At 50.4% G+C, this 24,040-nt stretch overlaps 5 non-coding genes across 5 annotated transcripts; 2 read left to right on the top strand and 3 right to left on the bottom strand.

Moving 5' to 3' along the window:
- Positions 1-2,958: 2,958 nt before the first annotated feature.
- On the bottom strand, positions 2,959-3,031 carry trnar-ccu (transfer RNA arginine (anticodon CCU)). The gene has a single exon. It is a non-coding gene; the product is annotated as a tRNA-Arg (tRNA).
- A 612-nt stretch (positions 3,032-3,643) lies between these two features.
- trnar-ucu (transfer RNA arginine (anticodon UCU)) lies at positions 3,644-3,716 on the bottom strand. The gene has a single exon. It is a non-coding gene; the product is annotated as a tRNA-Arg (tRNA).
- An 844-nt stretch (positions 3,717-4,560) lies between these two features.
- Positions 4,561-4,633, top strand: trnar-ccu (transfer RNA arginine (anticodon CCU)). The gene has a single exon. It is a non-coding gene; the product is annotated as a tRNA-Arg (tRNA).
- Positions 4,634-14,866: 10,233 nt separating this feature from the next.
- trnar-ccu (transfer RNA arginine (anticodon CCU)) lies at positions 14,867-14,939 on the bottom strand. The gene has a single exon. It is a non-coding gene; the product is annotated as a tRNA-Arg (tRNA).
- An 844-nt stretch (positions 14,940-15,783) lies between these two features.
- Positions 15,784-15,856, top strand: trnar-ccu (transfer RNA arginine (anticodon CCU)). Its single transcript has one exon. It is a non-coding gene; the product is annotated as a tRNA-Arg (tRNA).
- The last annotated feature ends 8,184 nt before the right edge of the window (positions 15,857-24,040 follow it).

Here is a 24,040-nt window from a genome sequence, read left to right as displayed (position 1 = left end):
GTGACTTTAGATGAAGGAAAAGCAGATTCCCGAAGAACAATTGGGTAAACGCTGGAAGATAATCTTTGCAAGGTGAAGAGGCCGGGAGTGGGATGGGTGGCACAGTGGTTAGCACTGTGGCCTCATAGCACCAGTGATCTGGGTTTAGTTCTGGCCTTGGGTCAGTGTGTGGCGGCGTTTGCCCCCCAACCCCACCCCCGCCCTGAACTTAACATCAACCCCTTTGCTCTTTCCAATCTGGGACCATCTAAGAGCAACTGACAAACCTGAAACTCTGCATGTTTCTCAACTTGCAAAGTGCGCATCCTGAGTGGAAACTATTTTCACCTGACAAACCTGTCGTCGCAAATAACATCCTGGAGCTATCTACAACAGCAACCTGCCTTTATCTAGCCCCTTTAACGTCCCAAGGCTCTTCACAGGAGCGTGCTCCAACACAATGTTACACCCACCCTCACCTGGAAGGTGCCAGGAGAGGTGATCAAAACCGAGGACCAAGGGGCAAGGTTTAAGCAGCGTTGAGATCTTGTGGAGACAGGGGTAGGGAGCTGGAGGGGGTTTAGGGATGGAATCCCAGAGCATAGGGCCCAGGCACGGCCGCCAATGATGGAGCGATGGAACTCAGGGAAGGGCAAGAGGGCAGGATTGGAGAGACAGGGACCTGGAGAGTCCCGGCAGTTTGGAGGGTGGCAAATGTAACTCCGCTATTTAAAACAGGAAGGAGGGGGAAAAACAGGGAATTACAGACCGGTTCGTACACGAGGAAGGATGTGTTACTGCGGCTGTACAGAGCCTAAGGCCACACCTGGAGTATTGTGGGCAGTTTTGGTCTCCTTACCTAAGAAAGGATATACTTGCCCTAGAGGGAGCGCAGCGAAGGTTCACCAGACTAATTCCTGGGATGGCAGGATTGGCGGATGAGGAGAGATTGAGTCAACTGGACCTGCATTCCCTGGAATTTGGAAGAATGAGAGGGGAGCTAATTGAAATTTATAAAATGCTGACAGGGTTGGACAGACTGTGTTACCTCTGGCTGGGGGGGAGGGGTGTCTAGAACAAGGGGTCACAGGCTGAGGATACAGAGCAGGCCATTTAGGACTGAGATGAGGAGAAATGTCTTCATTCAGAGGGTGGTGAATGCGTGGAAGAAATGTATATATATTTAAGGAGGAAGTAGAGAGATTTCTGGACTCTAAAGGCAGGAAGGGGTGTGGCGAGAGCGCGGGAAAACGCCCTTGAGATAGAGGATCAGCCACAATAGAAAGCTGAAAATAGATAAGTCCCCGGGACCTGATGGGATTTATCCTCGGATTCTCTGGGAGGCCAGGGAAGAGATTGCTGGACCTTTGGCTTTGATTTTTATGTCATCATTGGCTACAGGAATAGTGCCAGAGGACTGGAGGACAGCAAATGTGGTCCCTTTGTTCAAAAAGGGGAGCAGAGACAACCCCGGCAACTGTAGACCGGTGAGCCTCACGTCTGTAGTGGGTAAAGTCTTGGAGGGGATTATAAGAGACAAGATTTATAATCATCTAGATAGGAATAATATGATCAGGGATAGTCAGCATGGCTTTGTGAAGGGTAGGTCATGCCTCACAAACCTTATTGAGTTCTTTGAGAAGGTGACTGAACAGGTAGATGAGGGTAGAGCAGTTGATGTGGTGTATATGGATTTCAGCAAAGCGTTTGATAAGGTTCCCCACGGTAGGCTATTGCAGAAAATACGGAGGCTGGGGATTGAGGGTGATTTAGAGATGTGGATCAGAAATTGGCTAGCTGAAAGAAGGCAGAGGGTGGTGGTTGATGGGAAATGTTCAGAATGAAGTACAGTCACAAGTGGAGTACCACAAGGATCTGTTCTGGGGCCGTTGCTGTTTGTCATTTTTATCAATGACCTAGAGGAAGGCGCAGAAGGGTGGGTGAGTAAATTTGCAGACGATACTAAAGTCGGTGGTGTTGTCGATAGTGTGGAAGGATGTAGCAGGTTACAGAGGGATATAGATAAGCTGCAGAGCTGGGCTGAGAGGTGGCAAATGGAGTTTAATGTAGAGAAGTGTGAGGTGATTCACTTTGGAAGGAATAACAGGAATGCGGAATATTTGGCTAATGGTAAAGTTCTTGAAAGTGTGGATGAGCAGAGGGATCTAGGTGTCCATGTACATAGATCCCTGAAAGTTGCCACCCAGGTTGATAGGGTTGTGAAGAAGGCCTATGGAGTGTTGGCCTTTATTGGTAGAGGGATTGAGTTCCGGAGTCGGGAGGTCATGTTGCAGCTGTACAGAACTCTGGTTCGGCCGCATTTGGAGTATTGCGTACAGTTCTGGTCACCGCATTATAGGAAGGACGTGGAGGCTTTGGAGCGGGTGCAGAGGAGATTTACCAGGATGTTGCCTGGTATGGAGGGAAAATCTTATGAGGAAAGGCTGATGGACTTGAGGTTGTTTTTGTTGGAGAGAAGAAGGCTAAGAGGAGACTTAATAGAGGCATACAAAATGATCAGGGGGTTGGATAGGATGGACAGTGAGAGCCTTCTCCCGCGGATGGAAATAGCTAGCACGAGGGGACATAGCTTTAAACTGAGGGGTAATAGATATAAGACAGAGGTCAGAGGTAGGTTCTTTACGCAAAGAGTGGTGAGGCCGTGGAATGCCCTACCTCCAACAGTAGTGAACTCGCCAACATTGAGGGCATTTAAAAGTTTATTGGAGAAACATATGGATGATAATGGCATAGTGTAGGTTAGATGGCTTTTGTTTCGGTGCAACATCGTGGGCCGAAGGGCCTGTACTGCGCTGTATCGGTCTATGTTCTATGTTCTATATTGAAGGGCAAGGCAGGCTCGAAGGGCCAAATGGCCTCCTTAAAGAGAGCAAGCTTGGAGCTGAAGTGAATTTGAATTGAGATAAAGTTGACACAGGGCTGTGATGAGCCAGAGGGTGAATGTTTAGAAATGAGAACCACCCCAGATGGGACTTGAACCCACAATCCCTGGCTTAGGAGGCCAGTGCATTATCCATTAGGCCACTGGGGCTACATTTGACATGCAGCCAATCTAAGAGCAATTGACAGCTCTGAAATGCGTTAAGCTTCTCAGGTTTCAAGGTGTCAATAAAAGCCAAAGACCGCAGATGCTGACAAAGAGTCAAAACATTAGCTCCCTTCTCGCTCCACAGAAGCTGTCAGACCTGCAGAGATTGTCCAGCATTTTCTGTTCAAGGTGTTCATGGCTGGCACATCTTTGGACTGCGGAGGAAACCGGAGCACCTGGAAGAAACCCCGCAGACACGGAGAGAACATGCAGACTCCGCACAGTTAGTGACCGAAGCCAGGTCCCTGGCCTTGTGAAGCAACAGTGCTGACCACTGTACCAACCTGCCACCCCAATACAGAGGATGGCTCCAGATGTGCATCCAAGCTTGGTAGATAGGGCACAGGCAATGCCATTTGAATGAGGAAGAGACTCTGTGACAGCTTCCTTGCTTGTTGGAGCTGCCATCCAATTGCCTCAATGCTTTTATTGAATCTGCTTCCCTCAGCTCACTGTGGCCATGGGGATTGTTGAAGAGAGCAGATTGGAGCTGGAATGAATTTGAATGGAGAGGTTCTGAGGAGCAAGCGAGAGAATGTTTCAAAATACACACATCACCTCAGATGGGACTCGAACCCACAATCCCTGGCTTAGAAGGCCAGTGCCTTATCCATTAGGCCACTGGGGCTACGTGTTGTCCTGCCTCAATCAAAGCACAATTGAAAAGAGGCTGCCGATGGGGAACGAACATCTCTGAAATGTCTCGTGTTTCTCAAAGTGCTCATCATGAATGGAAACTATTTTCACCCGCCATTGCTAACAACACCCTGAATTGGAATCTGAATGTAATTTATGGTCATGTGTACCGAGGTACAGTGAAAAGTATTGTTCTGCGTACAGTCCACAAATGGTCAGCACGGCAGCACAGTGGTTAGCACTGTTGCTTCACAGCTCCTGGGTCCCAGGTTTGATTCTAGGTTTGGTTCACTGTCTGTGCGGAGTCTGCACGTTCTCCCCGTATCTGCGTGCGGTTCCTCCGGAAGCTCCGGTTTCCTCCCACAAGTCCCGAAAGATGTGCTATTAGGTAATCTGGACATTCTGAATTCTCCCTTAGTGTAACCGAACAGGCGCCAGAGTTTGGCGACTAGGGGTTTGTCACAGTAACTTCATTGCAGTGTTAAGGTAAGCCTACTTGTGACAATAAAGATTACTTCAGAAAAGATTGTTCCATGCATGAAAGAAAACACAGAACATGCATAAGTCACAATGCAATGAATTCTTGGAGCCATCAACAGCAACAGTCTGCATTTATCTAGCCCCTTTAATGCTCCAAGGCTGTGCTCAGGAGCTGGTTCCAATGAAATACAGATTGATTAGCTCAGTTGGCTGGAGAGTTGGGATGAATTTGTTACATGGATCCGCCAAAGAGCCAGTACGGACACAGTGGGCTGAATGGCCTGTCAGATTCTCGGCAAATTAATCAACTATCAATCAATCAATCAATACCTCCAAATGTCTCAAGCTACCATGTGGCCCCAGTGGCCCAATGGATAAGGCACTGGCCTCCTAAGCCAGGGATTGTGGGTTCGAGTCCCATCTGGGGTGAGGAATGTTTTTGGGGTGGCAGTATTGTTAGCACTGCTGCCTCAGAGCTCCAGGATTCCTGATTCAATTCTGCCCTTGTGTGACTGTCTGTGTGGAGTTTGCACTTTCCCCCACCGTGTCTGCGTGGGTTTCCTCCCACAGTCCAAAGAAGTGCAGGTTAGGAGGATTGGCCACGCTAAATTGCCCCTCAGTGAACAAACGTTTAGCTGGGGTTACTGGGTTACGGGGATAGGGTAGATGCATGGGGTGCTCTTTCCAAGGGCCGGCGCAGACTCGATGGGCCAAATGGCCTCTTTTTGCACTGTAAATTCTATCTATCTGCCTAAAATTTACCATCCAGCCACCTCAGGAAGAGATACAGAGAGGTGATCAAACCGAGGTCAATGATTGGTGTTTGAAGTAGCATTCCGATCTAAAGCACACAGGGGGGAGAAAGGTGGAGAGGTTGGGGGAGGGAATTCAAACAGACCGCGTGCAGGACAGAATATTATATGAGATCAATTCTTTGCCAAGAGTCGGTTTGGTGATGTGGGTGGGCTGGTGACAGCAGATTTGATCGAGAGGGGGGCAGTACCCAGGGAGCAAGACCCCTTGACTATCAGCTGGCACGGCCGGGCAGAGTGTTGGGTATCAGGGTGTTGGGTATCAGGGTGTTGGGTATCGGGGTGTTGGGTCTCGGGGTGTTGGGTATCAGGGTGTTGGGTATCAGGGTGTTGGGTATCAGGGTGTTGGGTATCAGGGTGTTGGGTATCAGAGTGTTGGGTATCAGGGTGTTGGGTATCAGGGTGTTGGGTATCAGGGTGTTGGGTATCAGGGTGTTGGGTATCAGGGTGTTGGGTATCAGGGTGTTGGGTATCAGGGTGTTGGGTGTCAGGGTGTTGGGTATCAGAGTGTTGGGTATCAGAGTGTTGGGTATCAGGGTGTTGGGTATCAGGGTGTTGGGTATCAGGGTGTTGGGTATCAGGGTGTTGGGTAGCAGGGTGTTGGGTATCAGGGTGTTGGGTATCGGGCTGAGGCACCGGGATTCGGTTCTCATGAACAAGAGGGCGCGAGGGGAGATTGGGGAGCAACTAGAAAAATGATACGAGTTCAGCACTGGGACAGCAGGAATCTCAGAGGAGGTTTAGCCCAGTTACCGAGGGGGAGGGCGGGAAGCAACGGAAGCAGCTGATTGGATGTGGTCTCAACCCTCATGGCCAGGGGCTTAATGAAGAAAATCACAAGTCAATCTTCGTCATTCTTCACACATTGTTGGAGATGAGGGCTGAGGGGGAGAGATGATTTTTCGTGGAGGAGAAGTGGCTCTCATTGCGTTCCAGGATGAATAGAGGCCAGATCTAGCCAAGAGGAGTACCACCTGATAGTGTCCTCAGGTGGGTATCAGTGCGCGTTGAACCTCATGGACGGGATGGTACGGTCCTAGCCTCCTGAGCCAGGGAGAGCGGGTTTGAGTCCCCACTGGAGTGATGTCCAGTTAAAGATCGACACCATGGCGTTTTCAGCAGTGTGTGTAATGGATGGGGTCAGGGTCCTTCCTTTGGATTCCTGTATTTCCCATTTCTTTGACTTTGTCGCTATCATTTTTGATCCATGGATATTTAATGGAGAGGCACCTTTAAGTTGAGCAGAGGAAGTGAGTAGGGGAACGCGGAGAGAAGGCAGGAACGTGAGCTTAGTGAGTGTCAGAGCAGCCATGGGCTTATTAAATGGCAGGACAGGCTCGAAGGGCCGAATGGCCTCCTCCTGTTCCTATTTGTTATGACCTTCTGGAAGGGACAATTTGCAAGGCGCAGAAGGAGGGGATTGGGATGAATTTGTTTCATGGACCTGCCAAAGAGCCAGTACGGACACAATGGGCTGAATGGCCTGTCAGATTCTCGGCAAATTAATTCACCTGAAATGTTACCTGTTTCTCTCACGTGAAGCAGCCTCTCCTGTTATTTGAATCCCCTCTCCAGATGCAGAAATCTGATCCACAATTTAGCAATAAATCTTTACACAACACAGCATTGACCCATTCTTTCTGTCCAGTCTGGTAGCTTCTCCTGAAAGGTTGGCTGTGCAGGGTTTGAGTTTGATTGATTTATCTACTGTCCCGTTGCAGGAGAATGGGGGGGGGGGGGGGGGGGGGCACAGTAGTGAACTAAGACCAACGCATCACACAAGCTCGCTATCATAATATACACCAGTATATCATGGTGCAGACACACACTGATGGACACACAATGGGACCAATCAACACACACATCACCGCAGCCAATCACCAGTTAGAGCACACGCACTATAAAGTCACGCATCAGAGTTCCCGCTCATTCGGAGTTGCAGCTAGCTAGGAGGACAGAGCTCACAGCCTGCAACACAGACATTCACCGTGTGCTGAGTGCATCGACTGTTTAGGACAAGGCAAAGGTCTTTAGTTAAAGCTAGTATCGTGTTAACCCACAGTCAGAGTGTGTTAAACTGTTAATGATTCAATAAAATAGTGTTGCACTATTTCAAGTGTTGGTGACCTGTATGTGTTCCACGGATCCAGAACACCCAACACAACACTCGCCACCCTCCCATTGATTCGGTCTACACCTCCCACTGCCTCAGGAAGGCAGCCAGCATTGTCGGAGACCCGACCCACCCAGGCTTTGCCCTCTTCCAGACATAGGAACAGCTTCTTCCCCACAGCTACAAGACTCCTCAACGACTCTCCCTTGGACTGATCTGTTCCCTGTAAGAACACTGTTCACGACGGCCTATGCTGCTCTTGCTCATGTATTTGCTTTGTTTGTCCCCTTGTTCTGCACTGTAACCGATCACAATTTGTCGATGTGCTTTGTCGGTTATTCTTTTTGTCTACTGTGTACGTATTGTGTACATTCCCTTGGCCGCGTAAAATGCATCAGGCAGTCAATCAGTCAATCCCTCGCTACCATGTAGCTCCAGTGGCCTAATGGATAAGGCACTGTCCTCCTAAACTAAGGATTGTGGGTTCATGTCCCATCTGGGGTGGGGCTCAATTTTAAACATTCTCCCTCTGGCTCATTTAACCCCTCAATTCAATCTCAATCTCAATTCAAATTCACATCAGCTCCAATCTGCTCTGTTTTTAAAATGATTTTGAGTGCCCAATTCATTTTTTCCAATTACGGGTCGATTTAGCGTGTTCAATCCACCTACCCTACACACCTTTGAATTGTGGGGGCGAAACCCACGCAAACACAGGAAGAATGTGCAAACTCCACACGGACAATGACCCAGAATCGAACCTGGGACCTCGGCGCCGTGAAACTGCGATGCTAACCACTGCGCCACCGTGCTGCACTTCCAATCTGCTCTCTTTGAAAATCCCCACCACTTTAGTGAGATGAAGGAAAAGCAGATTCCCGAAGAACAATTGGGTAAACGCTGGAAGATAATCTTTGCAAGGTGAAGAGACCGGTAGTGGGATGGGTAGCACAGTGGTTAGCACTGTGGCCTCACGGCACCAGTGATCTGGGTTCAGTTCTGGCCTTAGGTCAGTGTGTGGTGGAGTTTGCCTCCGCCCCCGCCCTGAACTTAACATCAACCCCTTTGCTCTTTCCAATCTGGGACCATCTAATAGCAATTGACAAACCTGAAACTCTGCATGTTTCTCAACTTTCAAAGTGCGCATCCTGAGTGGAAACTATTTTCACCTGCCAAACCTGTCGTCGCTAGCAACATCCTGGAGCTATCTCCAACAGCAACCTGCCTTTATCTAGCCCCTTTAACGTCCCAAGGCTCTTCACAGGAGCGTGCACCAACACAATGTTACACCCAGCCTCATCTGGAAGATACCAGGAGAGGTGATCAAAACCGAGGGCCAAGGGTCAAGGTTTAAGCAGTGTTGAGATCTTGTGGAGACAGGGGTAGAGAGCTGGAGGGGGTTTAGGGATGGAATCCCAGAACATAGGGCCCAGGCACAGCCGCCAACGACGGAGCGATGGAACTCAGGGAAGGACAAGAGGGCAGGATTGGAGAGACAGAGACCTGGAGAGTCCCGGCAGTTTGGAGGGTGGCCAGTGCCTTATCCATTAGGCCACTGGGGCTACATTTTTTTTTTTTTAAATAATATTTTATTGAAAATTTTTGGTCAACCAACACAGTACATTGTGCATCCTTTACACAACATTGTAACAGTACAGATAATAATGACCTTTTTAAATTAAACAAAAACAACAAATAAATAAATATTAAATAACAAAAAATAAAAACTAGCCCTAATTGGCAACTGCCTTGTCTCAGGCCACCCCCCCCCCCCCCATCCCCCCCCCATCGCTCCCCCCCGCCCCCCCAAGTCCTGGGCCGCTGCTGCTGCCTTCTTTGTTCTCCCCTATCTATCTTTCCGCAAGATATTCGACGAACGGTTGCCACCGCCTAGTAAACCCTTGAGCCGACCCCCTTAGGACGAACTTAATCCGCTCTAACTTTATGAACCCCGCCATATCATTTATCCAGGTCTCCACCCCCGGGGGCTTGGCTTCTTTCCACATTAGCAATATTCTGCGCCGGGCTACTAGGGACGCAAAGGCCAAAACATCGGCCTCTTTCGCCTCCTGCACTCCCGGCTCTTGTGCAACCCCAAATATAGCCAACCCCCAGCTTGGTTCGACCCGGACTCCTACTACTTTCGAAAGCACCTTTGTCACCCCCATCCAAAACCCCTGTAGTGCCGGGCATGACCAAAACATATGGGTATGATTCGCTGGGCTTCTCGAGCACCTCGCACACCCATCCTCCACCCCAAAAAATTTACTGAGCCGTGTTCCAGTCATATGTGCCCTGTGTAATACCTTAAACTGAATCAGGCTTAGCCTGGCGCACGAGGACGACGAGTTTACCCTGTTTAGGGCATCTGCCCACATCCCCTCCTCAATCTCCTCCCCTAGCTCTTCTTCCCATTTCCCTTTTAGTTCGTCCATCATAGTCTCCCCTTCGTCTCTCATTTCCCTATATATATCCGACACCTTACCGTCCCCCACCCATTTCTTTGAGATGACTCTGTCCTGCACCTCTTGTGTCGGGAACTGCGGGAATTCCCTCACCTGTTGCCTCGCAAAAGCCCTCAATTGCATGTACCTGAATGCATTCCCTTGGGGCAACCCATATTTCTCGGTCAGCGCTCCCAGACTCGCAAACTTCCCATCCACAAATAGATCTTTCAATTGCGTTATACCTGCTCTTTGCCACATTCCATATCCCCCATCCATTCCCCCCGGGGCAAACCTATGGTTGTTTCTTATCGGGGACCCCCCCAGTGCTCCGGTCTTTCCCCTATGTCGTCTCCACTGTCCCCAAATCTTCAGTGTAGCTACCACCACCGGACTCGTGGTATAGTTCCTTGGTGAGAACGGCAATGGGGCTGTCACCATAGCCTGCAGGCTGGTCCCCCTACAGGACGCCCTCTCTAATCTCTTCCACGCCGCTCCTTCCTCCTCTCCCATCCACTTACTCACCATTGAAATATTAGCGGCCCAATAATACTCACTTAGGCTCGGTAGTGCCAGCCCCCCCTATCCCTACTACGCTGTAAGAATCCCTTCCTCACTCTCGGAGTCTTCCCGGCCCACACAAAACCCATGATACTCTTTTCTATCCTTTTGAAAAAAGCCTTCGTGATCACCACCGGGAGACACTGAAACACAAAGAGGAATCTCGGGAGGACCACCATCTTAACCGCCTGCACCCTCCCTGCCATTGACAATGCTACCATATCCCATCTCTTGAAATCTTCCTCCATCTGTTCCACCAACCGCGTCAAATTTAGCCTGTGCAATGTGCCCCAATTCTTAGCTATCTGGATCCCCAGGTAACGAAAGTCTCTTGTTACCTTCCTCAACGGTAGGTCTTCTATTTCTCTACTCTGCTCCCCTGGATGCACCACAAACAGCTCACTCTTCCCCATGTTCAATTTATACCCTGAAAAATCCCCAAACTCCCCAAGTATCCGCATTATTTCTGGCATCCCCTCCGCTGGATCCGCCACATATAGTAGCAGATCATCCGCATATAAAGATACCCGGTGTTCTTCTCCTCCCCTAAGTATTCCCCTCCATCCCTTGGAACCTCTCAGCGCTATCGCCAGGGGCTCAATCGCCAGTGCAAACAGTAATGGGGACAGAGGACATCCCTGCCTTGTCCCTCTATGGAGCCGAAAATATGCCGATCCCCGTCCATTCGTGACCACACTCGCCACTGGGGCCCTATATAACAGCTGCACCCATCTAACATACCCCTCTCCGAACCCAAATCTCCTCAACACCTCCCACAGATAATCCCACTCCACTCTATCAAATGCTTTCTCGGCATCCATCGCCACTACTATCTCCGTTTCACCCTCTGGTGGGGCCATCATCATTACCCCTAACAACCTCCGTATGTTCGTGTTCAGCTGTCTCCCCTTCACAAACCCAGTTTGGTCCTCATGAACCACCCCCGGGACACATTCCTCTATTCTCATTGCCATTACCTTGGCCAAGACCTTGGCATCTACATTGAGGAGGGAGGTTGGTCTGTAGGACCCGCATTGTAGCGGATCCTTTTCCTTCTTTAAAAGAAGCGATATCGTTGCTTCTGACATAGTCGGGGGCAGTTGTCCCCTTTCCTTTGCCTCGTTAAAGGTCCTCGTCAGTAGCGGGGCGAGCAAGTTCAAATATTTTCTGTAAAATTCAACTGGGAATCCGTCCGGTCCCGGGGCCTTTCCCGTCTGCATGTTCCTAATTCCTTTCACCACTTCTTCTACCGTGATCTGTGCTCCCAATCCCATCCTTTCCTGCTCTTCCACCTTGGGAATTTCCAGCCGATCCAAAAACTCCATCATTCTCTCCCTCCCATCCGGGGGTTGAGCTTCATACAATTTTTTATAAAATGTCTTAAACACTTCATTCACTCTCTCCGCTCCCCGCTCCGTCTCTCCATCTTCGTCTCTCACCCCCCCTATTTCCCTCGCTTCTCCCCTTTTCCTCAATTGGTGTGCCAGCAATCTGCTCGCCTTCTCTCCATATTCATACTGTACACCCTGTGCCTTCCTCCATTGTGCCTCTGCAGTGCCTGTGGTCAGCAAGTCAAATTCCACATGCAGCCTTTGCCTTTCCCTATACAGTCCCTCCTCCGGTGCTTCCGCATACTGTCTGTCCACCCTCAAAAGTTCTTGCAACAACCGCTCCCGTTCCTTACTCTCCTGCTTCCCTTTATGTGTCCTTATTGATATCAGCTCCCCCCTAACCACCGCCTTCAACGCCTCCCAGACCACTCCCACCTGAACCTCCCCATTGTCATTGAGTTCCAAGTACTTTTCAATGCATCCCCTCACCCTTAAGCACACCCCCTCATCCGCCATTAGTCCCATGTCCATTCTCCAGGGTGGACGCCCTCTTGTTTCCTCCCCTATCTCCAAGTCTACCCAGTGTGGGGCATGATCCGAAATGGCTATAGCCGTATATTCCGTTCCCCTCACCCTCGGGATCAATGCCCTACCCAACACAAAAAAGTCTATGCGTGAATAGACTTTATGGACATAGGAGAAAAACGAGAACTCCTTACTCCTAGGTCTACTGAATCTCCACGGGTCCACCCCTCCCATCTGCTCCATAAAATCCTTAAGCACCTTGGCTGCTGCCGGCCTCCTACCAGTCCTGGACTTCGACCTATCCAACCTTGGTTCCAACACCGTGTTAAAGTCTCCCCCCATTATCAGCTTTCCGGTCTCTAGGTCTGGGATGCGTCCTAGCATTCGCCTCATAAAATTGGCATCGTCCCAATTCGGGGCATACACGTTTACCAACACCACCATCTCTCCCTGTAATTTGCCACTCACCATCACGTATCTGCCCCCGTTATCCGCCACTATAGTCTTTGCCTCGAACATTACCCGCTTCCCCACTAATATAGCCACCCCCCTGTTTTTCGCATCCAGCCCCGAATGGAACACCTGCCCTACCCATCCTTTGCGCAACCTAACCTGATCTATCAGTTTCAGGTGCGTTTCCTGTAACATGACCACATCTGCTTTAAGTTTCTTAAGGTGCGCGAGTACTCGTGCCCTCTTTATCGGCCCGTTAAGCCCCCTCACGTTCCACGTGATCAGCCGAGTTGGGGGGCTTCCCACCCCCCCCCCTTGCCGGTTAGCCATCATCTTTTTCCAGCTTCTCACCCAGTCCCCACGCAGCTGTATTTCTCCCAGACGGTCCCCCCCCGCCCATCCTTTCCCATACCCACTCCCCCCTTTCCCCAGCAGCAGCAACCCAGTAATTCCCCCCCCCCCCCCCGCTAGCGTAATTACTCCCCCCATGTTGCTCCCAGAAGTCAGCAAACTCTGGCTGACCTCGGCTTCCCCCCGTGATCACGGCTCGCCCCGTGCGGCGCCCCCTCCTTCCTGCTTCTCTATTCCCGCCATAATTATCATAGCGCGGGAACCAAGCCCGCGCCTCTCCCTCGGCCCCGCCTCCCATGGCCAACGCCCCATCTCCTCTCCCTCCCCACCTCCCCCCATCACCACCTGTGGGAGAAAGAAAAGTTACCATACCGCAGGATTAATCATACAATCCCTCTTCGCCCCCCCCCACTCGTCCCACCACTTTGTCCAAACGTTCATTTTCGTAGTCCAATCATTCCAATTTTTCTTCTACAATAAAAGTCCACGCTTCATCCGCCGTCTCAAAGTAGTGGTGCCTCCCTTGATATGTGACCCACAGTCTTGCCGGTTGCAGCATTCCAAACTTTATCTTTTTTTGTGAAGTACCGCTTTGGCCCGATTAAAGCTCGCCCTCCTTCTCGCCACCTCCGCACTCCAATCTTGATAGACGCGGATCACCGCGTTCTCCCATTTACTACACCGAGTTTTCTTCGCCCATCTAAGGACCATTTCTCTATCCTTAAAACGGAGAAATCTCACCACTATGGCTCTGGGAGCTTCTCCTGCTCTCGATCCTCGCACCATAACTCGGTATGCTCCCTCCACCTCCAACGGACCCGTCGGGGCCTCCACTCCCATTAACGAGTGCAGCATCGTGCTCACCTCACATATGCCCCGACGTCCGCCCCCTCCACACCTTCAGGAAGGCCAAGAATCCTCAAGTTGTTCCTCCTTGCGTTATTTTCCAGTGCCTCCAGCCTCTCCACAGATCGTTTCTGGTGTGCCTCCTGTATCTCCGACTTCACCACCAGGCCCTGTATATCGTTTTCATTCTCTGCTGCTTTCGCCTTCACGGCCCGAAGCTCCTGCTCCTGGGTCTTTTGTTCCTCTTTCAGCCCTTCAATCGCCTGTAATATCGGGGCCAACAACTCTTTCTTCATTTCCTTTCTCCTCCATGCAGCGTTTCAAAAACTCTTGTTGTTCAGGGCCCCATATGAAACTGCCACCTTCCGACGCCATCTTGGTTTCTGCTTGCCTTCCTTGCCGCTGCTCCAAAGGATCCGCTGCAATCCGGCCACTTTCCTCTCCTTTTTCCATCCGTGTCCAGGGGGAACACCCTTCTGGTTTACCGCACGGTGTTTTCAGCCGTTAAAATTGCCGTTGGGGCTCCTATCAAGAGCCCAAAAGTCCGTTTCACAGGGAGCTGCCGAAACGTGCGACTCAGCTGGTCATCGCCGCACCCGGAAGTCACTGGGGCTACATTTGACACACAGCCAATCTAAGAGCAAATGACAGCTCTGAAATGCGTTTATCTTCTCAAGTTTCAAGGTGTCAATAAAAGCCAATGACCGCAGATGCTGACAAAGAGTCAAAACATTAGCTCCCTTCTCGCTCCACAGAAGCTGCCAGACCTGCAGAGATTGTCCAGCATTTTCTGTTCAAGGTGTTCATGGCTGGCACATCTTTGGACTGTGGGAGTAAACCGGAGCACCCGGAAGAAACCCCGCAGACACGGAGAGAACATGCAGACTCCGCACAGTTAGTGACCGAAGCCAGGTCCCTGGCCTTGTGAAGCAACAGTGCTGACCACTGTACCAACCTGCCACCCCAATACAGAGGATGGCTCCAGATGTGCGTCCAAGCTTGGTAGATAGGGCACAGGCAATGCCATTTGAATGAGGAAGAGACTCTGTGACAGCTTCCTTGCTTGTTGGAGCTGCCATCCAATTGCCTCGATGCTTTTATTGAATCTGCTTCCCTCAGCTCACTGTCACCATGGGGATTGTTGAAGAGAGCAGATTGGAGCTGGAATGAATTTGAATGGAGAGGTTCTGAGGAGCCAGCGAGAGAATGTTTCAAAATACACACATCACCCCAGATGGGACTTGAACCCACAATCCCTGGCTTAGGAGGCCAGTGCCTTATCCATTAGGCCACTGGGGCTATGTGCTATCCTGCATCAATCAAAGCACAATTGAAAAGAGGCTGCCGATGGGGAACGAACATCTCTGAGATGTCTCGTGTTTCTCAAAGTGCTCATCATGAATGGAAACTATTTTCACCCGCCATTGCTAACAACACCCTGAATTGGAATCTGAATGTAATTTATGGTCATGTGTACCGAGGTACAGTGAAAAGTATTGTTCTGCGTACAGTCCACAAATGGTCAGCACGGCAGCACAGTGGTTAGCACTGTTGCTTCACAGCTCCTGGGTCCCAGGTTTGATTCTAGGTTTGGTTCACTGTCTGTGCGGAGTCTGCACGTTCTCCCCGTATCTGCGTGCGGTTCCTCCGGAAGCTCCGGTTTCCTCCCACAAGTCCCGAAAGATGTGCTATTAGGTAATCTGGACATTCTGAATTCTCCCTTAGTGTAACCGAACAGGCGCCAGAGTTTGGCGACTAGGGGTTTGTCACAGTAACTTCATTGCAGTGTTAAGGTAAGCCTACTTGTGACAATAAAGATTACTTCAGAAAAGATTGTTCCATGCATGAAAGAAAACACAGAACATGCATAAGTCACAATGCAATGAATTCTTGGAGCCATCAACAGCAACAGTCTGCATTTATCTAGCCCCTTTAATGCTCCAAGGCTGTGCTCAGGAGCTGGTTCCAATGAAATACAGATTGATTAGCTCAGTTGGCTGGAGAGTTGGGATGAATTTGTTACATGGATCCGCCAAAGAGCCAGTACGGACACAGTGGGCTGAATGGCCTGTCAGATTCTCGGCAAATTAATCAACTATCAATCAATCAATCAATACCTCCAAATGTCTCAAGCTACCATGTGGCCCCAGTGGCCCAATGGATAAGGCACTGGCCTCCTAAGCCAGGGATTGTGGGTTCGAGTCCCATCTGGGGTGAGGAATGTTTTTGGGGTGGCAGTATTGTTAGCACTGCTGCCTCAGAGCTCCAGGATTCCTGATTCAATTCTGCCCTTGTGTGACTGTCTGTGTGGAGTTTGCACTTTCCCCCACCGTGTCTGCGTGGGTTTCCTCCCACAGTCCAAAGAAGTGCAGGTTAGGAGGATTGGCCACGCTAAATTGCCCCTCAGTGAACAAACGTTTAGCTGGGGTTACTGGGTTACGGGGATAGGGTAGATGCATGGGGTGCTCTTTCCAAGGGCCGGCGCAGACTCGATGGGCCAAATGGCCTCTTTTTGCACTGTAAATTCTATCTATCTGCCTAAAATTTACCATCCAGCCACCTCAGGAAGAGATACAGAGAGGTGATCAAACCGAGGTCAATGATTGGTGTTTGAAGTAGCATTCCGATCTAAAGCACACAGGGGGGAGAAAGGTGGAGAGGTTGGGGGAGGGAATTCAAACAGACCGCGTGCAGGACAGAATATTATATGAGATCAATTCTTTGCCAAGAGTCGGTTTGGTGATGTGGGTGGGCTGGTGACAGCAGATTTGATCGAGAGGGGGGCAGTACCCAGGGAGCAAGACCCCTTGACTATCAGCTGGCACGGCCGGGCAGAGTGTTGGGTATCAGGGTGTTGGGTATCAGGGTGTTGGGTATCGGGGTGTTGGGTCTCGGGGTGTTGGGTATCAGGGTGTTGGGTATCAGGGTGTTGGGTATCAGGGTGTTGGGTATCAGGGTGTTGGGTATCAGAGTGTTGGGTATCAGGGTGTTGGGTATCAGGGTGTTGGGTATCAGGGTGTTGGGTATCAGGGTGTTGGGTATCAGGGTGTTGGGTATCAGGGTGTTGGGTATCAGGGTGTTGGGTGTCAGGGTGTTGGGTATCAGAGTGTTGGGTATCAGAGTGTTGGGTATCAGGGTGTTGGGTATCAGGGTGTTGGGTATCAGGGTGTTGGGTATCAGGGTGTTGGGTAGCAGGGTGTTGGGTATCAGGGTGTTGGGTATCGGGCTGAGGCACCGGGATTCGGTTCTCATGAACAAGAGGGCGCGAGGGGAGATTGGGGAGCAACTAGAAAAATGATACGAGTTCAGCACTGGGACAGCAGGAATCTCAGAGGAGGTTTAGCCCAGTTACCGAGGGGGAGGGCGGGAAGCAACGGAAGCAGCTGATTGGATGTGGTCTCAACCCTCATGGCCAGGGGCTTAATGAAGAAAATCACAAGTCAATCTTCGTCATTCTTCACACATTGTTGGAGATGAGGGCTGAGGGGGAGAGATGATTTTTCGTGGAGGAGAAGTGGCTCTCATTGCGTTCCAGGATGAATAGAGGCCAGATCTAGCCAAGAGGAGTACCACCTGATAGTGTCCTCAGGTGGGTATCAGTGCGCGTTGAACCTCATGGACGGGATGGTACGGTCCTAGCCTCCTGAGCCAGGGAGAGCGGGTTTGAGTCCCCACTGGAGTGATGTCCAGTTAAAGATCGACACCATGGCGTTTTCAGCAGTGTGTGTAATGGATGGGGTCAGGGTCCTTCCTTTGGATTCCTGTATTTCCCATTTCTTTGACTTTGTCGCTATCATTTTTGATCCATGGATATTTAATGGAGAGGCACCTTTAAGTTGAGCAGAGGAAGTGAGTAGGGGAACGCGGAGAGAAGGCAGGAACGTGAGCTTAGTGAGTGTCAGAGCAGCCATGGGCTTATTAAATGGCAGGACAGGCTCGAAGGGCCGAATGGCCTCCTCCTGTTCCTATTTGTTATGACCTTCTGGAAGGGACAATTTGCAAGGCGCAGAAGGAGGGGATTGGGATGAATTTGTTTCATGGACCTGCCAAAGAGCCAGTACGGACACAATGGGCTGAATGGCCTGTCAGATTCTCGGCAAATTAATTCACCTGAAATGTTACCTGTTTCTCTCACGTGAAGCAGCCTCTCCTGTTATTTGAATCCCCTCTCCAGATGCAGAAATCTGATCCACAATTTAGCAATAAATCTTTACACAACACAGCATTGACCCATTCTTTCTGTCCAGTCTGGTAGCTTCTCCTGAAAGGTTGGCTGTGCAGGGTTTGAGTTTGATTGATTTATCTACTGTCCCGTTGCAGGAGAATGGGGGGGGGGGGGGGGGGGGGGGGGGGCACAGTAGTGAACTAAGACCAACGCATCACACAAGCTCGCTATCATAATATACACCAGTATATCATGGTGCAGACACACACTGATGGACACACAATGGGACCAATCAACACACACATCACCGCAGCCAATCACCAGTTAGAGCACACGCACTATAAAGTCACGCATCAGAGTTCCCGCTCATTCGGAGTTGCAGCTAGCTAGGAGGACAGAGCTCACAGCCTGCAACACAGACATTCACCGTGTGCTGAGTGCATCGACTGTTTAGGACAAGGCAAAGGTCTTTAGTTAAAGCTAGTATCGTGTTAACCCACAGTCAGAGTGTGTTAAACTGTTAATGATTCAATAAAATAGTGTTGCACTATTTCAAGTGTTGGTGACCTGTATGTGTTCCACGGATCCAGAACACCCAACACAACACTCGCCACCCTCCCATTGATTCGGTCTACACCTCCCACTGCCTCAGGAAGGCAGCCAGCATTGTCGGAGACCCGACCCACCCAGGCTTTGCCCTCTTCCAGACATAGGAACAGCTTCTTCCCCACAGCTACAAGACTCCTCAACGACTCTCCCTTGGACTGATCTGTTCCCTGTAAGAACACTGTTCACGACGGCCTATGCTGCTCTTGCTCATGTATTTGCTTTGTTTGTCCCCTTGTTCTGCACTGTAACCGATCACAATTTGTCGATGTGCTTTGTCGGTTATTCTTTTTGTCTACTGTGTACGTATTGTGTACATTCCCTTGGCCGCGTAAAATGCATCAGGCAGTCAATCAGTCAATCCCTCGCTACCATGTAGCTCCAGTGGCCTAATGGATAAGGCACTGTCCTCCTAAACTAAGGATTGTGGGTTCATGTCCCATCTGGGGTGGGGCTCAATTTTAAACATTCTCCCTCTGGCTCATTTAACCCCTCAATTCAATCTCAATCTCAATTCAAATTCACATCAGCTCCAATCTGCTCTGTTTTTAAAATGATTTTGAGTGCCCAATTCATTTTTTCCAATTACGGGTCGATTTAGCGTGTTCAATCCACCTACCCTACACACCTTTGAATTGTGGGGGCGAAACCCACGCAAACAGAAGAATGTGCAAACTCCACACGGACAATGACCCAGAATCGAACCTGGGACCTCGGCGCCGTGAAACTGCGATGCTAACCACTGCGCCACCGTGCTGCACTTCCAATCTGCTCTCTTTGAAAATCCCCACCACTTTAGTGAGATGAAGGAAAAGCAGATTCCCGAAGAACAATTGGGTAAACGCTGGAAGATAATCTTTGCAAGGTGAAGAGACCGGTAGTGGGATGGGTAGCACAGTGGTTAGCACTGTGGCCTCACGGCACCAGTGATCTGGGTTCAGTTCTGGCCTTAGGTCAGTGTGTGGTGGAGTTTGCCTCCGCCCCCGCCCTGAACTTAACATCAACCCCTTTGCTCTTTCCAATCTGGGACCATCTAATAGCAATTGACAAACCTGAAACTCTGCATGTTTCTCAACTTTCAAAGTGCGCATCCTGAGTGGAAACTATTTTCACCTGCCAAACCTGTCGTCGCTAGCAACATCCTGGAGCTATCTCCAACAGCAACCTGCCTTTATCTAGCCCCTTTAACGTCCCAAGGCTCTTCACAGGAGCGTGCACCAACACAATGTTACACCCAGCCTCATCTGGAAGATACCAGGAGAGGTGATCAAAACCGAGGGCCAAGGGTCAAGGTTTAAGCAGTGTTGAGATCTTGTGGAGACAGGGGTAGAGAGCTGGAGGGGGTTTAGGGATGGAATCCCAGAACATAGGGCCCAGGCACAGCCGCCAACGACGGAGCGATGGAACTCAGGGAAGGACAAGAGGGCAGGATTGGAGAGACAGAGACCTGGAGAGTCCCGGCAGTTTGGAGGGTGGCCAGTGCCTTATCCATTAGGCCACTGGGGCTACATTTTTTTTTTTTAAATAATATTTTATTGAAAATTTTTGGTCAACCAACACAGTACATTGTGCATCCTTTACACAACATTGTAACAGTACAGATAATAATGACCTTTTTAAATTAAACAAAAACAACAAATAAATAAATATTAAATAACAAAAAATAAAAACTAGCCCTAATTGGCAACTGCCTTGTCTCAGGCCACCCCCCCCCCCCCCCCATCCCCCCCCCATCGCTCCCCCCCCGCCCCCCCAAGTCCTGGGCCGCTGCTGCTGCCTTCTTTGTTCTCCCCTATCTATCTTTCCGCAAGATATTCGACGAACGGTTGCCACCGCCTAGTAAACCCTTGAGCCGACCCCCTTAGGACGAACTTAATCCGCTCTAACTTTATGAACCCCGCCATATCATTTATCCAGGTCTCCACCCCCGGGGGCTTGGCTTCTTTCCACATTAGCAATATTCTGCGCCGGGCTACTAGGGACGCAAAGGCCAAAACATCGGCCTCTTTCGCCTCCTGCACTCCCGGCTCTTGTGCAACCCCAAATATAGCCAACCCCCAGCTTGGTTCGACCCGGACTCCTACTACTTTCGAAAGCACCTTTGTCACCCCCATCCAAAACCCCTGTAGTGCCGGGCATGACCAAAACATATGGGTATGATTCGCTGGGCTTCTCGAGCACCTCGCACACCCATCCTCCACCCCAAAAAATTTACTGAGCCGTGTTCCAGTCATATGTGCCCTGTGTAATACCTTAAACTGAATCAGGCTTAGCCTGGCGCACGAGGACGACGAGTTTACCCTGTTTAGGGCATCTGCCCACATCCCCTCCTCAATCTCCTCCCCTAGCTCTTCTTCCCATTTCCCTTTTAGTTCGTCCATCATAGTCTCCCCTTCGTCTCTCATTTCCCTATATATATCCGACACCTTACCGTCCCCCACCCATTTCTTTGAGATGACTCTGTCCTGCACCTCTTGTGTCGGGAACTGCGGGAATTCCCTCACCTGTTGCCTCGCAAAAGCCCTCAATTGCATGTACCTGAATGCATTCCCTTGGGGCAACCCATATTTCTCGGTCAGCGCTCCCAGACTCGCAAACTTCCCATCCACAAATAGATCTTTCAATTGCGTTATACCTGCTCTTTGCCACATTCCATATCCCCCATCCATTCCCCCCGGGGCAAACCTATGGTTGTTTCTTATCGGGGACCCCCCCAGTGCTCCGGTCTTTCCCCTATGTCGTCTCCACTGTCCCCAAATCTTCAGTGTAGCTACCACCACCGGACTCGTGGTATAGTTCCTTGGTGAGAACGGCAATGGGGCTGTCACCATAGCCTGCAGGCTGGTCCCCCTACAGGACGCCCTCTCTAATCTCTTCCACGCCGCTCCTTCCTCCTCTCCCATCCACTTACTCACCATTGAAATATTAGCGGCCCAATAATACTCACTTAGGCTCGGTAGTGCCAGCCCCCCCTATCCCTACTACGCTGTAAGAATCCCTTCCTCACTCTCGGAGTCTTCCCGGCCCACACAAAACCCATGATACTCTTTTCTATCCTTTTGAAAAAAGCTTCGTGATCACCACCGGGAGACACTGAAACACAAAGAGGAATCTCGGGAGGACCACCATCTTAACCGCCTGCACCCTCCCTGCCATTGACAATGCTACCATATCCCATCTCTTGAAATCTTCCTCCATCTGTTCCACCAACCGCGTCAAATTTAGCCTGTGCAATGTGCCCCAATTCTTAGCTATCTGGATCCCCAGGTAACGAAAGTCTCTTGTTACCTTCCTCAACGGTAGGTCTTCTATTTCTCTACTCTGCTCCCCTGGATGCACCACAAACAGCTCACTCTTCCCCATGTTCAATTTATACCCTGAAAAATCCCCAAACTCCCCAAGTATCCGCATTATTTCTGCATCCCCTCCGCTGGATCCGCCACATATAGTAGCAGATCATCCGCATATAAAGATACCCGGTGTTCTTCTCCTCCCCTAAGTATTCCCCTCCATCCCTTGGAACCTCTCAGCGCTATCGCCAGGGGCTCAATCGCCAGTGCAAACAGTAATGGGGACAGAGGACATCCCTGCCTTGTCCCTCTATGGAGCCGAAAATATGCCGATCCCCGTCCATTCGTGACCACACTCGCCACTGGGGCCCTATACAACAGCTGCACCCATCTAACATACCCCTCTCCGAACCCAAATCTCCTCAACACCTCCCACAGATAATCCCACTCCACTCTATCAAATGCTTTCTCGGCATCCATCGCCACTACTATCTCCGTTTCACCCTCTGGTGGGGCCATCATCATTACCCCTAACAACCTCCGTATGTTCGTGTTCAGCTGTCTCCCCTTCACAAACCCAGTTTGGTCCTCATGAACCACCCCCCGGGACACATTCCTCTATTCTCATTGCCATTACCTTGGCCAAGACCTTGGCATCTACATTGAGGAGGGAGGTTGGTCTGTAGGACCCGCATTGTAGCGGATCCTTTTCCTTCTTTAAAAGAAGCGATATCGTTGCTTCTGACATAGTCGGGGGCAGTTGTCCCCTTTCCTTTGCCTCGTTAAAGGTCCTCGTCAGTAGCGGGGCGAGCAAGTTCAAATATTTTCTGTAAAATTCAACTGGGAATCCGTCCGGTCCCGGGGCCTTTCCCGTCTGCATGTTCCTAATTCCTTTCACCACTTCTTCTACCGTGATCTGTGCTCCCAATCCATCCTTTCCTGCTCTTCCACCTTGGGAATTTCCAGCCGATCCAAAAACTCCATCATTCTCTCCCTCCCATCCGGGGGTTGAGCTTCATACAATTTTTTATAAAATGTCTTAAACACTTCATTCACTCTCTCCGCTCCCCGCTCCGTCTCTCCATCTTCGTCTCTCACCCCCCTATTTCCCTCGCTTCTCCCCTTTTCCTCAATTGGTGTGCCAGCAATCTGCTCGCCTTCTCTCCATATTCATACTGTACACCCTGTGCCTTCCTCCATTGTGCCTCTGCAGTGCCTGTGGTCAGCAAGTCAAATTCCACATGCAGCCTTTGCCTTTCCCTATACAGTCCCTCCTCCGGTGCTTCCGCATACTGTCTGTCCACCCTCAAAAGTTCTTGCAACAACCGCTCCCGTTCCTTACTCTCCTGCTTCCCTTTATGTGTCCTTATTGATATCAGCTCCCCCCTAACCACCGCCTTCAACGCCTCCCAGACCACTCCCACCTGAACCTCCCCATTGTCATTGAGTTCCAAGTACTTTTCAATGCATCCCCTCACCCTTAAGCACACCCCCTCATCCGCCATTAGTCCCATGTCCATTCTCCAGGGTGGACGCCCTCTTGTTTCCTCCCCTATCTCCAAGTCCTACCCAGTGTGGGGCATGATCCGAAATGGCTATAGCCGTATATTCCGTTCCCCTCACCCTCGGGATCAATGCCCTACCCAACACAAAAAAGTCTATGCGTGAATAGACTTTATGGACATAGGAGAAAAACGAGAACTCCTTACTCCTAGGTCTACTGAATCTCCACGGGTCCACCCCTCCCATCTGCTCCATAAAATCCTTAAGCACCTTGGCTGCTGCCGGCCTCCTACCAGTCCTGGACTTCGACCTATCCAACCTTGGTTCCAACACCGTGTTAAAGTCTCCCCCCATTATCAGCTTTCCGGTCTCTAGGTCTGGGATGCGTCCTAGCATTCGCCTCATAAAATTGGCATCGTCCCAATTCGGGGCATACACGTTTACCAACACCACCATCTCTCCCTGTAATTTGCCACTCACCATCACGTATCTGCCCCGTTATCCGCCACTATAGTCTTTGCCTCGAACATTACCCGCTTCCCCACTAATATAGCCACCCCCCTGTTTTTCGCATCCAGCCCCGAATGGAACACCTGCCCTACCCATCCTTTGCGCAACCTAACCTGATCTATCAGTTTCAGGTGCGTTTCCTGTAACATGACCACATCTGCTTTAAGTTTCTTAAGGTGCGCGAGTACTCGTGCCCTCTTTATCGGCCCGTTAAGCCCCCTCACGTTTCCACGTGATCAGCCGAGTGGGGGGCTTCCCACCCCCCCCCCTTGCCGGTTAGCCATCATCTTTTCCAGCTTCTCACCCAGTCCCCACGCAGCTGTATT

This window comes from Scyliorhinus torazame, chromosome 29 (assembly GCF_047496885.1).
Source record: "Scyliorhinus torazame isolate Kashiwa2021f chromosome 29, sScyTor2.1, whole genome shotgun sequence".
Classification (NCBI taxonomy): domain Eukaryota; kingdom Metazoa; phylum Chordata; class Chondrichthyes; order Carcharhiniformes; family Scyliorhinidae; genus Scyliorhinus; species Scyliorhinus torazame.
Note: the sequence above shows the minus strand (reverse complement) of the source record. Positions and strands in the feature narration are given on the sequence as shown.